The sequence below is a fragment of the Oncorhynchus tshawytscha genome, linkage group LG03, assembly GCF_018296145.1.
Source record: "Oncorhynchus tshawytscha isolate Ot180627B linkage group LG03, Otsh_v2.0, whole genome shotgun sequence".
NCBI lineage: Eukaryota > Metazoa > Chordata > Actinopteri > Salmoniformes > Salmonidae > Oncorhynchus > Oncorhynchus tshawytscha.
Window position 1 is genome coordinate 13,433,794 of NC_056431.1, and position 15,720 is coordinate 13,449,513.

Genomic DNA, 15,720 nt, shown 5'->3' on the forward strand with positions numbered 1-15,720 from the left:
CTGGGTAGGAACCCTGTTATTACTATACCATAAATCAATCAGGGATCTTGTTTTTAGCAGGGGCTGGGTTGGCACCTTCCTGTAATAAAGATGGAATACTACTATCCTGTCTGTTGGTGAACTGTGACCTTTGAACTGAGACAGATGAATAAACCCATGACCTGAGATGCTGAGCTCTCTCAGTGCTGGTGGTAAGGGGGAGGCCAAGTGTCTAGGGCTTGTTAGGGGGGTAGGGGATAGGTTTTGTTTCTGGACAGGGCCTGTCAGCGTGTTGGGCTGAAATAACATTACTCTGGAGCCCTGAGAGTGGCATTTTGAGGGCAGCACCAGTCCACTTACCAGCTTCTAGTCCAGTAGGAAACCTGTTGTAAATCTGGTTCCAAGGTGATATGGTTATGCTTGTTTATTTTTTATTTTTAATGATGTGTTGATTTGCACTAATGGTTGTAGAATTTGCACTAATGGTTGTAGAATGGTTCTGAGTATGATACCTGTCAACCCAGTAAAAGACGCACACATTTACTAGAGCTATGAACCCAATGAGATATGATTTCTAGTCCCTGAGCAGATTAAATGGCATCTGTATTGAGGTCACTTGAAGACTTAGGAAAACTCCTCAGATTGAAGTGTTTCTCTGTAAGGAAAGTAAGTAATAATAAACTGCAGTTAGTGAACTAATTTCCTGTGTTTTTAAATGAGGTGTGTTGTTTAAATTGGGTGCCCAAGAACAGGCCTTTAAACTAATAAAGGGCTAAAACAATAACAGCAACAGGTCTCTATTTCGCAGCAGGGCTATTTTGGATGGGAGGAGGAAGGTGATGAGCACTTATTTATGTGATACAGATGGTGGCAAAAAATACAGCCCTGTTTGGTGGGTTGGTTGGGTGGTTGGTATACCCAGACTAAAGAGGACATGTTTAGATGAGTGAGGCACTCTCAGTCAGGCAGCCCAAACCCAGACCAAATAACAGGGTGCCCCCACCTTTTACCCCACTGCAGTTAGTCAGCAGCTTTCTGTGTTTTCCGACCACAGTTTACATGTGGCTGGGTCATTTTTCATCTCCAAAGCCTGCGTAGCGACCATTTATATACTTTACTCCTCAGCCTGTTTATCAACGGGGTTCAGCTGCACCCATAATTCCCCCAATTTCCCCAGAGAAAAATGGCAAAAACATGATCACACGATCGCCAGTTGCATCGTTTGTGGTGCATATCGTTTAGATTTCCCAACATGCCTTGGCCCATCAGGGGAAACTCTACCCTACCACACGACACACAGACCTCCCATCTTCCCTCTATCCCCCCAAACTCCTCCTCACCCCTTCATCACGTGTAAACAAACAATTCCTATGAAGAAACAGAAGAGCTTTTCAGGCTTGTTATTTTTACTGGTCTCTCTATGGAGTGTTGCCACCACGTAGTGAGAAAAAGTTTACTCAAACTTCCAGTGTGTGGCTGGAGACTATAATTAGGAGGGGGTTCCTTCTTTCTTTGGACGTGTGGTGTACATGCACACTCACTCTCTCTCGCTTTCGCTCTCACTCTCTCTGATGCTGTCCAGACACAAGTAGATACAGGGTTGTTCCACCTCAAAAAGCACAAGAAAGAGGATTTTGACACCCACCATCTCAGGTTGTTCTGAAATCGTTTCTGTTGTTAGAAAGATTAGCATTCCTGAAACATTATTTTGTTGAAATGTAATTTTTAATTAAGCTAATTGATTGCACCCAAATTGGCCATTGTAATATATAGGGTTCATATAATATTCAATACATACAGTACCTAACATCTGATTTGGACCAGACTTTTTTTCTAACAATGAGTTATACATGAGGAATCCAAAGAAATGGTCAAAAATCACCCACGGACCTCCCAGAACCCACACTAAAGTAGTATGGTACTGCGGAATGGAGTTTTTTTTTCTTCATCCTATGTAATGTATTTTTGTATTTGTATTTATTGAGGATCCCCATTTTCAGTGAATTTGGTGATGTTCTGTTCCTCTGTTCAGAGAAATCAGTCATTAACGTTGTTAAGTTTGTGTCCCATCCTACATCCTGATATTACCAAAAAAGAAACCTAAGAACTTCAATGACGGGAAAAGAACATCACCAAATTCACTGAGAAGACATTACATAGGATGAAGAAACAATTCTCTGAGCCGCAGCTCCATGTTACCTGTCAAACAGAGAACTGATGCTATATACTCATTGTTGGGGTGGGATTTTGACCAATTCTTTGCATTCCTTATGTCTTACTCATTGTTAGGAAAAAGTTTGGTCCAAATCTAATATAATTTTTTAATTAGGGTGAACTATCCCTTTACAAAATGGGGGGGAACAATACTCTGAGCTGCTCCATAGTACTTGTAATTATTGAATATTATATGAATCCTACAAATTAAAATGGCCAATTTGGGTGCAATAAATTAGCTTAAATTCACATAGATTAAATTATATTTAAGCATTCCAGAAATTTTATTTTGTTTATCTTATGTTTCTAACAACAGAAAATATTTCAGAGCAGTCTGAGATTGTGGGTGTCATGGCTTGCAGGAATGACATGGAACGACCCTGCAGTGGATTTTGTTGTTTCCTTTCTCTTAGACCAGAAGGGAATTTTGTGTATTCACTCTTCTTGCATACAGTCATATCTTTGTTGTGCACATTGTCAATTGGGAATAGATGATTGTGGTGATTCATTGGCTGCCTGCCACTCTAAAATGTCCTCTAAAATGTGATCATTTGCAGGATACTGAGGGATTGTCTATATAACCTGATAGAGATATTGTTGAAGTGGCAGGAAACACTTAAAGGTCAAAGGTTACTACCATTACAAGTCACATACCCTGTGAGACCGGAAAGTCCGTGTCCATGCCATCATATCAGTCAAGGCATTTCCTCTGCATCCCTAAATCCTGGAGGCCTGACTGCTAGCCTGGGGGAGGGGTTGGAAGCTAGCCGCCCCTCCAGGCCCGCTGTTCCAGAACACTGCGTACTCCTGATGACTTTCTCCAGCGTGTGAAAGAGCCATCCAAACTGCTGAGTCAGTCAAGGTAACCAGACCACGATTAGCATCATTTGCCAGCAAGCAAGAGGAGGAGGAGGTAGAAAATGAGGAGTATCACCCCCCCCAGAGATTTAGGGAGTCCAGGTCTAGGGAGAAGAAGACATTCATCATGGTGATGTCTCTTACCAAGTCAGACTGTCCCACATCTGTTTGTTGTTGACTGATGACGTGTGTTGGGGGAGAGGGGTGTTTTATGCTGTAAAACAAGGCATCACGCACTCACAAACACACACACACACAATAACACTATATTGTTGTCCGTGTGTATGCATTTGCATTGCGGATGTTGGTATGCAAATGAGTTTGGGTTTGATTGAGCATATGTGGTGCAGGTGCAGTGCACTTGTCCCTAGCCAGAGGACTTAGCAGCGCACACACACCTGCAGGTTCCCCACCCACATCTAACTTCTGCCCCCAGGTCACCCCAATGCCCCTTCCGCCCCACCTTGACCTGGCCTCCCCTCCTCTACCCTCTTCTCCTCTGGCAGTCAGCTATGGAGCCACAAAAAAAAAGATTTGTAGAGCCACAAATCACTGCAGGAGACCATGGCCTGTTTTTATACAGCTGTGTGAAACTAAAACACTGTAGGCTACTGCCTCAACATCAAGGACAGGCTACAGCCCTCAAACTATGTCTAACCTTTAAACAAATAAAAGAGTGTATATTCTTTTAAAAATAAACCACTAGGTGACAGCCTTGAGTAAAGGATACACCAACCAACAAGTCCTGCTGTATCGTGCCTCGCCCTGGATGGTGGATAGTCTAGATGAGTTGCTTTTGAAAAAAGGCAGATGACCATTGAACACACGCCATGCTGTTAAAGATACACGACTGGACGTGGAGCGGGTCAGTGACCTGGAAGTACAAGAGGGCACTGACCGCCCTGTCACCAAACCCTCCACACTGCCACACACCCCCCTTCCCTCAGTGCCTTTTATTCTTATTAAGGCCTAGTGTGCATCCCAAATGGCACCCTATTTCCTTTATAGTGTACTAAATAATCAGTTTGTTAACCTGGTTCAACCTCAATAATATGTAATTACACAAATATTAAAAAGCGAATCACTGCCATTATACAACTGTGGCCCCTGAATGAGACTGTGGAAAGAGCCTTCAATGGCCCCTTTTCTCACCCCAGTAAAGACTGCCTTCATGACTGTTTGTTCATTTGCATGCAGTGTGTTAATAGGGTCATCACTTTATTTGACAGGTTTCTACAGAGAAAGTGTTAAATACAGAGCAACTGGGAGAAGAACCAGAGTGAAGTGGAGGGTGAGCTCAGCTAGGGAGGGGGTTGGAGAGAGAGAGATAAGGATAGGGGGAGATAAGGGAGAGAGTGATGTAGAAAGAGAGAGATTGAGAGAGAAAGAGACGGGAGCGAGAGCAATGAAGAGAGAGAAGGACTCAGAAAGAGGAAAAAGTGGGTAAACTTTCAGTTTGCTCCATGCTTCTCAGCTCCTGGTTCGTTAACAAGGCAAACCGGGCTCACAATGGCCCAGCCCTTGTATAATGACTCTGAGGTGCCAAGTGGGCAACCAGGACGGCGGTGACACCATCCACAACACATTTCCTTTTCCAGTCCGTCAGGGGACTCAAGAGGAGAAGTGCTAATGGTTTTTAACAAAGCAAATTGGAATGTATACTATAGGCAGAGTCGTATTTCAGTCAGGGCTTCTTATGTGTGGAATAAGTCTATGTTTTCTTCAAATCAGGAAGCCTCTTCAGTCCTTATGCTTTATATCAAGATGGCAATGCACCATGTTTGTTCAAACAGTTGGTGTGTGAGTTTGGTATGCAACAGTTGCAAGACTGAATCAGTTAAATGTTTTCGAAATAGATTTCATAACAGATATTGTGAGTATTATAGTCTTCAACCTTAAGGCTTCTCTTTGTTTTGCGAAAATAGGGCCTACAGTGGAAGGATCCTCTCTGATTGAATCAATAGAATATATTAGAATATAATCTATTAGAATAAAGTGGAATCAATTAATTTGATAGAATCAAATGAATCTATTAGAGTTCAGGCAATAGTACTTAAATTGCTCCTAACTTCAACTCCTGTCTGAACCATATGTACCTCCATCCCTGCCTACACGGTGTTTGCAGCCCTCACACTCATCTCACTCTGAGGACATATTACATCTTTCAGGATGAGATGCTCTGCCTCTTGTCTCTCCAGGAACTGGAGTGTTGCTTGTGCCGTTGGGTTTGAATTTCGGCGATTCGCCTGAGTGCACGTGGGGGGGTGTGATTGGGGTGTTAGGGTGCGTGTGTGGAGAGGGGATTTGGGGGCGGGGGGCTCTCACGGCTGCCTTGATCACTGGAATGTGTTATCCATGGGGGTCTACGTTAGCAGGGGCCAGGAAATACGCATGGTGCTGAAATGTTGTTTTCTCTGCCTGCCTGGGACCTTGGAGACAGTCACCCCTATTGGGGCGGATAGAGGAATCTGTGCCGGCTGATTGGTGTTGGGTGTTGAGGAGCTATAGGTACAGGTACAGGTAGGCCCTGGCTGCAGACACACCTGTCTGTTGGTGTACAGGTGAGCTTGTTGAATGCCCCCCTCCCTCAGTTGCTCCTCAACTCAGGTACAGCCTTATCCCAGGCTGATCCAACTGTAACACTGGCTGCCAATGACTGGATGGAGCTCAGTTCATACGCAATGAACCCAGCAAAGACAGTTGTGTCATTTACTGTTGTAATCCATGGTGAATGTTAGATCAAACCTCCATTAAACTGGTGAGGGGCTATGTACTGTACTGTATATATGCACATTGCCTGGACATGATGGTGATTGTCAGCATGATGATAAAGTACTGTGGGCTTTCAGTATCAAACATCTTGTAGCTGTACGAGCCAGAAAATAAAACAACGTGCTCTGAGGTTTACTGTACTGTAGCTTGTAACTGAACTTGTTGCGAATTAGATTGCTGAATCTGTGGAATATGAGTGGTTCTGAACCACAGGCCTTCAGTGCAGTTTCTCTGTGGACAAAAGGTTCGATGTGGCAATGTAGCAAGTTTATCAGACAGCGTTGTAAAGGAGGGAATATTTCTCTCTTCCAGCCCCTCTCCCTCCATTCACTTACTCTATGTGGAATTCGATCTGTCTAATAAACATATTTGGATGGGGCTGATAAGGAAAACCACAGCGCTGTATTTTCCTCTCTAGAGACAGAAGGAAAAGTAGCTACTTCAGGCACTGTAAATGGCTTGTGTAAAATCAAGTGTTATGGGCAGGTTAACAAGTTTACTTTTACAACTGATTTCAAGCTACTGCCAGAAATTCTGTTTATTTTTGCTCTTTTCAATTTTACTGTTATTAAAAAATGTTGCCATGCTACCCCTTTTTGCTATTAAAGGATAAACCACAAAGAAGCAGCGAGGCCTAGCCTGCAGTGCTGCTGGAGGTTGTCAGGTCTGGGTCTGGGTGGTTGGAAATGGGTTGTACACTGGATGTGAACAGTAGCTACCCTCCTGGGACAAACTCACCATGGTTGATGACAGCTTTCATCTGGGCTGTGTGTGAATATTGGTTATGTGTATCGGGGTTGATTGGGTTAAATTTGTGGATGTGTGTGGATTGTTTGAGGCCAATTGTTTGTTGGCGTGTGTGTTTGTGCTTGCGTACATGGGTGCATCAGTTTGTGTATGTGTGTGTGTGTACAGTGCATGCGTTTGTGTGTTTGTGTTTTATGAGATTGAGAGAGATTAACATATCTTTGCAGTTATGTGTCAGGTTTTCCAAAACTTGTGCTTGATACTTTTTTCTTGCCCACACTGAAATGTGCTTCTCTTTTCTCTCTTGATGAATATCTAGTTTCACCTCTGAAGGTAATATAGTGAATCAGCACAGACAGTGATACATCAAACCCCACTGTAGTTCAGGTGGTACCTTTGTTCCTCTGGGATTTTGTGGATGTTTCTGTTGGTTGGATCATCCATCCAGGATAAATCCTATAAAAAGGTGTTGGATCAGAATAAAAATGTACAGTAACTACAACGTAACTACTCTGCAGAGTTCAGTAATACTGGCCTACCTTGAATTAGGTATTTCATCCAAACCTGAGACCATGTGAACTCAAGCTTCCACAAACCAAACCTACAATACAGTACATAGTGTAGTGGAGGTGGTTTGGAAACACGCTCTCATGAAGACGTAGCCCTGTCTGAGACTTAAAACGCCAAACGTGTCCCTTAGACACATGGCCGACTCTCCCAAGTTACAATACGAGACCTTGGAACTATACAGTTCTATTTGCACAAAGCATAGTTCTGAGATATTGAGCATCAAAGTTTTCACATCCCAGGTTGTGATCGCAGAACTGTTTTGTAGTGAATTCTTCTTTCATAACCCAGGGTCCTCACCTTAAAAAAAAAATCCTTGCAGGTAGTTTACATATAATTATAATAGGGATAATAGTGTACAATAGTAGGCTGTCCTCTCGTCTATTGCCTGCACTAACCATGGAACTGTGTGATGACAGCCAAGTATTGCACCATGTATCGGATTCAAACTCTTAGGTTTGGTCTACACTCCACTTCATAACGATTTATTTAGCCTTCATGTCTTTTTAAATATTATCAACTGTTACTAATGATCCTCAGAAACAACCACATGGCCGTGATGGCGTTTACAGAGGAAGCAAATGAAGGTTAACAAAACAATGTAATTCAATGGAATGATAATGTAGGCTATACCAACTGAAGGAACTAACAGTAAATTGGCAGTTGAATATGTGTGGTTATTAGGCCTACTGACGGTCGGTACTGATAGTGGCTAATATTTAACATGATAGAAATAAGAGAGAGAGAAAGTTGGGGGTAGCCTGTAATTAAGACTTTTGAGAGTGCCCATCCAAGTTAAAAGGCCGTAGAATTTAAATTCTGCATAAATGCACAGCATTTCATAAACTTTACTGTGGAAAACAGTGACTGGTTTCACATTTGTCTCCAGCGATTCTAAGGTAAAATATATCTAAAACAAGTAGCATTTATATTTAGGCTACAATTCCCTTATCCAAACGGATTACACATTTATCTAACTCTTATTGATAGCGCTTGTCTATTTGTAAATTACAGTGCATGGAGAATGGTGTTATTTCTATCAGAAAAAATAAAGTAGGCCTAGATGTTTTTCCTCTTGGAGCCAGTAGGTTTGCTAAACGTTATTCTAGGTTTCCTCACGCATAAAGGAGGTGGAATTATTAGGGAATTAAGTCAAAGTCATAATATTCTGTTTCTGTAGACACACCTCCGCCACACCTTCATTTATTTGAGCTCCACCCAAAACAAGCAGCATGTGAATAGTACAATATTCTCATGCTTAAGTTCAAGGTCAAGGAAAAATGCATAAAAACTGAATTAGGTTCCATTTACGCTCGCTTAACTCGGGTTGGAATCGGGGCCTTAGTGAATATGTCATTTAAAAAAAAATGTCAGATAGAACTTTATAGTCCCAAAGCCTAGCATATTTATCCACCCAGGCTTCCCAAACCTACAAGCGTGTTTATCTCTCTCTCTCCCCCCATACAGTCTGGTGTTTACAGCTCTGCTGTGTGAAGCGCTTCCCTGCGGCTCCATGCTCTCCACACATCACATGATTTGACATGGATCACAGGCCTGAGCCAGAGCTATAGAACCAGTGCCAGGAACTCAGTGGGAAACCAAGAGAGACAAAGGTTATCTCGGATCAGATCAGATAAGGATACAGTTAAGTAGAGATAAGGAAAGGTATAGATAGATTCACATTGTCATACCCATACGTCCTTGTCTGAAACCTTGGTGGCTAGGTTCAGAAGAGCATAGCTATAGATTTATAGTGTTGGTAGGGTTGGGATACCTCTACCGCTGCTGCTCAGTTGTTATGATAGTGCCCATATTCAACTGATCTCATGTACAGTAGCAATATTCTAGGCATAATGAGTATCGAGGCCAAAACTGCAAGGGTTAGATGAACTATCTCTAAATCTGAAACACTAATATTTATTCAAGAATTTCTAATTTGGAAGCACGGAAGGAAAGAGAAAAAAGCTTGTTATAAAGTTCAGGGTGCTTTGAAAAGGGGTATTTTATCCACTTTTCAGATGATGTTATAGAAGGCCTGATCCGTTTCACATCAGTTGGAGATGCATTTACAGTACTTCATTCCCATTTAGAGGGATGGCCAGTGGGCAGTCTTGGTGAGGTATTAAAGGAGAAATGTCCTGATTTAAGGAGTGTTGATCTGCCGTTATTAGACACTTAGCACCTCATCAGCCGACCTTCAGACGGAGGTAGTTAAAACATGGAGTTTGGAGCTGCTCCAGCCACGGCAGGTGGGTGTTTTTTTTGCTGGTGGCATAGCTACCATCCTGACACAGGACCACAGGCAGCAGCCACTCCTCCCCAGTGGTGTCCAGTGGTGAAATACAGTGTGTGCTTCCAACAGTCATTTATCACAAATAACGTCTTTCCAAAAAATGAACGGTTTGTGTAATGAAAGTTGAAAAAACAAAACGTAGCAAAACTAGTTCAACCTGTAATAAAAAACAGACATGCCAAGCAGCATGAGGAGGCGGAGAGGCTGTTTCATTTGCTGCCAGGGTTCCCCTGAGGTGGGGGAGCTGGTTGGTGGGGAAACTTTACATTACAAGGAATTAATTAAGGTTTGAATGCAGCAAGGCAGTTAGATGCTCCTAGATGCCCCCCTATCACCCCAACACTCCACTCCGCATCAGTTTGCAACAGTTGAACCCCCCACAGTTGAACCCCCACACCGACATCTCCATATTCACATTCTCTAAACTTATGTAGATTTTTCCATTGGTATAAAGTCAAATCTAGGACCCAGTCACCAGAGTATGTTCTATCCCTCTAGGGGGAAGGCATTCACAGGTTCCTTGAAGTAGAGAGCAGCATTACCTGGAGAAAGACAGGATTGGAAAGGAGAGAGGAGGAGAGAAAGAAGTTACATGGAAGATAGTGAGTGTTATGGATAGTGAGTGCTACTCATGTGATGAGCAACCTTGCCTAAAAGCTGAAGACTTAGGTTATTCCTATAGGTTTTGTTTTAACTCAGCAGGCTAACACTGTCTTCTGGTGTGTAGATGTAGATGAGTTCAAACCGGTCACAAATTGGTCACATGAGAACATGGAGAGTGGAGGGGAAAAGATATCTAGATATGACCCATTTTTCACCCTGACTGCTGCCCCACACTGAACTTCTGTATACCAGCTCCACCTTAATTAAATTAACAATAAAATATGGATATTAAAACAACCATTGAATTATATTGGCCCATTGAAAAGTTTTTAGTAATCTGGTCTTTTTCTCAACACCTTTGTAGCAGAACATCTGATCTGACGCATATGGGTCCATGAAGTCTGTCTGATTTACCGTCCAGCTAACTGACACTAATGGAATGGAATTAATCGGTCCTGTTATTTATTGAGCATTATACATTTTACAGTTGCAAGTTTACCTCTGGCAGCCTCTTTTCTCTGTATCTGCATGAGTTGATGTAACGCTTGTTAGCTGCGTCCTCCTCCAAGCTCCACTCTGATTCTAAACTTCAGAGCTCTGGCTTGCCACATTGGCTGGGGAAAAAATAAAAACGATAAATTAAAGTGTTTGGAAATGTTCCTTTTCAATTTCAAAGGAATCAAAGTAAAAAGTGAGAAACTATTGTCTCATACACTACCGTTCAAAAGTTTGGGGTCACATAGCAATGTCCTTGTTTTTTTAAAGAAAAGCATGTTTTTTGTCCATTTATATAACATCAAATTGATCAGAAATACAGTGTAGACACTGTTAATGTTGTAAATTACTATTGTAGCTGTAAATGGCTGATTTTTAATGGAATATCTACATAGGCGTACAGAGGCCTATTATCAGCTACCATCACTCCTGTGTTTCAATGGCTCTTACAGTTGAAGTCGGAAGTTTACATACACCTTAGCCAAATACATTTAAACTCAGTTTTTCACAATTCCTGACATTTAATCCTAGTAACAATTCCCTGTCTTAGGTCAGATAGGATCACCACTTTATTTTAAGAATGTGAAATGTCAGAATAATAGTAGAGAAAATATTTTATTTCAGCTTCTATTTCTTTCATCACATTCCCATTGGGTCAGAAGTTTACATACACTCAATTAGTATTTGGTAGCATTGCCTTTAAATTGTTTAACTTGGGTCAAAGGTTTCAGGTAGCCTTCCACAAGCTTCCCACAATAAGTTGGGTGAATTTTTGCCCATTCCTCCTGACAGAGCTGATGTAACTGAGTCAGGTTTGTAGGCCTCCTTGCTCGCACACACCTTTTCAGTTCTGCCCACACATTTTCTATGGGATTGAGGTCAGGGCTTTGTCAGGGCCACTCCAATACCTTGATTTTGTTGTCCTTAAGCCATTTTGCCACAACTTTAGAAGTATGCTTGGGGTCATTGTCCATTTGGAAGACCCATTTGCAACCAAGCTTTAACTTCCTGACTGACGTCTTGATGTTGCTTCAATATATCCATATAATTTTCCTTTCTCATCGTGCCACCTATTTTGTGAAGTGCACCAGTCCCTTCTGCAACAATGCACCCCCACAACATGATGCTGCCACCCCCGTGCTTCACGGTTGGGATAGTGTTCTTTGGCTTGCAAGCCTCCCCTTTTTCCTCCAAACATAATGATGGTCATTATGGCCAAACAGTTCTATTTTTGTTTCATCAGACCAGAGGACATTTCTCCAAAAGTACGATCTTTGTCCCCATGTGCAGTTGCAAACCGTAGTCTGGCTTTTTTATGGCGGTTTTGGAGCAGTGGCTTCTTCCTTGCTGAGCGGCCTTTCAGGTTATATCGATATAGGACTCATTTTACTGTGGATATAGATACTTTTGTACCTGTTTCCTCCAGCATCTTCACAAGGTCCTTTGCTGTTGTTCTGGGATTGATTTGCACTTTTCGCACCAAAGTACTTTCTTCTCTAGGAGACAGAACAGGCCTCCTTCCTGAGCAGTATGACGGTTGCTTGGTCCCATGGTGTTTATACTTGTGTACAATTGTATGCACAGATGAACATGCTACCTTAAGGCGTTTGGAAATTGCTCCCAAGGATGATCCAGACTTGTGGAGGTCTACAATTTTTTTCTGAGGTCTTGGTTGATTTCTTTTGATTTCCCCATGATGTCAATCAAAGAGGCACTGAGTTTGAAGGTAGGCCTTGAAATAAACCTCTGTGTTGCATTCCCCAGTTTCTGTGTTGTTGTGGGTTTGTATGTGTGTGTTTCAGGATGGTATGTTGGATTCCAAGCAGCTGATTAGTTGGCCCCACTGCAGATTGGAGCTCGGACCCCGCCCTCTCGCCAGGGGAAACAGCATCAATTACCGACTCCTTCTGCAGCTTGAAAAGCCAGTGTTCCTTTGTTACGAGAGAGCTTCTTTGTATGTCATGTGTTGGTTGTTGGTCTGGTAAATTTGTTGAAAGTGTTTTGTAGCTGCTCCTTTAGAGGAATGTGTATACCATAGTACCTAGTGTCTTTGGTTTATTTAAATTGTTCACAAAGTTTTAATTATAGTGTTTCATTTGTTCCCAGGGTGGAAGGGGAAGGCACCTTGGGAGTGTTTAGGCAAGAGGCCTGCGGGCATACATATACCCGTAGTATTTACTATGTCTATGCACACTAGGTAAGACCTGGGCGGACAACCCCCTGTATTTTGGTTAGCGCACCAGGTGGTGCTAAGAATAGGTAACCAGTGGGTAGGGAGGTAAGGTAGGATAGGGGGAACTTTTACTTTTACTATCTTTGCTTTGGTTCCGTCCTGCCCCTTTCCCCCACCTTACCATGTGAAGGAAGAATAAATTCCCTGTAAACGGTAATATTCTCTGCATCTGTCATCCTTACCCGCACCTACAATCACATACCTTTTTTCACTCCACGGGGAGTTGAGTTGTAGCAGTGTGTTGCGTTCCCTCCAAGAGGAGTACGTAACACTCTGACCCACTGGAATTGTGATACAGTGAATTGTAAGTGAAATAATCTGTCTGTAAACAATTGTTGGAAAATTACTTGTGTCATGCACAAAGTAGATGTCCTAACCGACTTCCCAAAACTATAGTTTGTTAACAAGAAATTTGTGAGGTGGTTGAAAAAGGAGTTTTAATGACTCCAATCTAAGTGTATGTAAACTTACGACTTAAAGGCTATTCCATGTGAGAAATTGCCAAGAAACTGAAGATCTCGTACAACGCTGTGTGCTACTCCCTTCACAGAACAGCGCAAACTGTCCCTAACCAGAATAGAGAGAGGAGTGGGAGGCCCCTGTGCACAACTGAGCAAGAGGACAAGGCATTTGCAACACAGGATTGCTATCATTTACTTTGAAATGGAGGCTGTAGCTCTAATTGGCTGTAGTGCACTCGTCTGCGTAGACTCCGGTCCTGGATGAGACAGATGTTTTTACTAGGTTTTATTTACTGCAGTCTTAATCTTATGGCTGAAATCCCATTAACGGGATCGATATGACAACAGCCAGTGAAAGTGCAGGGCGCCAAACTCAAACAACAGAAATCTCAAAATTAAAATTCCTCAAACATACAAGTATTATACACCATTTTAAAGATAGACTTGTTGTTAATCCCACCACAGTGTCCGATTTCAAAAAGGCTTTACGATGAAAGCATACCATGCGATTATGTTAGGTCAGCTCCAAGTCACAGATAAACACAGCCATTTTTCCAGACAAAGAGAGGAGTCACAAAAAGCAGAAATAGAGATAAAATGAATCAATAACCCTTGATGATCTTTATCAGATGACACTCATAGGACTTCATGTTACACAATTACATGTATCCAAAAGTCTCAGTTTACATTGGCGCGTTATGTTCAGTAATGTTTTGCTTCCAAAACATCCAACGATTTTGCAGAGAGCCACATCAATTTACAGAAATACTCATAATAAACATTGATAAAAGATACAAGTGTTATGCATGGAATTATAGATAAACTTCTTAAAACTTCTTATGGTTGGGGGCAGTATTGAATAGCTTGGATGAATAAGGTGCCCACAGTAAACTGCCTGCTCCTCAGCCCCAGTTGCTAATATATGCATATTATTAGTAGATTTGGATAGAAAACACTCTGAAGTTTCTAAAAAAAAACTGTTTTAATGATGTCTGTGGGTATAACAGAACTCATGACAGGCAAAAACCTGAGAAAAAAATCTGAGGTTGGTCGATTTTCAACTCAGCCCCTATTGAAGATACAGTGGGGTATTGGTCATGTTGCACTTCCTAAGGCTTCCACTAGATGTCAACCGTCTTTAGAAACTTGTTTGAGGCTTCTACTATGAAGGGGGGCTGAATGAGAGGGGAATGAGTCAGAGGTCTGCCCGCAGCCACAAGCTGGTCACGCGCATTCACATGAGAGGTAGCTCCCGTTCCATTTGCTTTTCTGAAGACAAAGGAATTCTCCGGTTGGAACATTATTGAAGATTTATGTTAAAAACATCCTAAAGATTGATTCTATACATCGTTTGACATGTTTCTACAGACTGTAACGGAACTTTTTGACATTTTGTCTGCAACTCGTGAACGCGCTTCGTGAGTTTTGATTTGTTTACCAAACGCACTAACAAAAGTAGCTATTGGACATAAATGATGGACATTATCGAACAAATCAAACATTTATTGTGGAACTGGGATTCCTGGGAGTGCATTCTGATGAAGATCATCGAAGGTAAGTGAATTTTTATAATGTTATTTCTGACTTCTGTTGACTGCACAATATGGCGGATATCTTTTTGGCTTGTAGGGTCTCTGAGCACCGTACTCAGATTATTGCATGGTTTGCTTTTTCCGCAAAGCTTTTTTGAAATCTGACACAGAGTGTTTTCTATCCAAATCTACTAATAATATGCATATCTTAGCTTCTGGGCCTGAGTAGCAGGCAGTTTACTCTGGGCACCTTATTCATCCAAGCTACTCAATACTGCCCCCCAGCCATAAGAAGTTAATTGCCCAAATGCACGGCCACTGTCCTACTTTATATCGCTATAGAATTTTCACAAATGCCTTAGTATACGTAATTGCCAAACATTCTAAGAATTTATGAAAACGTGAAAATGACCATATCTAAGTGCTCGCTTGTCAGAACATATTTTAAAAAGTGTCATATTCCTCCTGGGGGTGTATATGGACAGATTGTTTCATAAGATTTCCTATTGCTAAAATGCTGTCAGTTCCACTTTAAAACAATACCAAAGCATTGTCCACCACTGTTTCGGTAAAACGCGTGGGGATGGGGCTAGAGAAATGTAACCACTCTCAACCACTTTGGGTTCTGATGGGGTACGTCAGTTGAACTAAGCTCATTATCCATTTATAAGTTATATTTTTGAAGAATCAATGGGTACATGCAGTATAATTAATTTATAAGTCCAATCATTGATGTAGTAACTGCTGATTGCCACTTTAAATGATCCTTGTTGGACTTTATGAGCTGACTCATAGACATGACAGACACACACACACACACACACACACACACACACGCACACACACACACACACACACACACACACACACACACACACACACACACACACACACACACACACACACACACACACACACACACACACACAGAGCCAAGGGCAAGGCCCTGCTGTTCTGAAGGTTTTA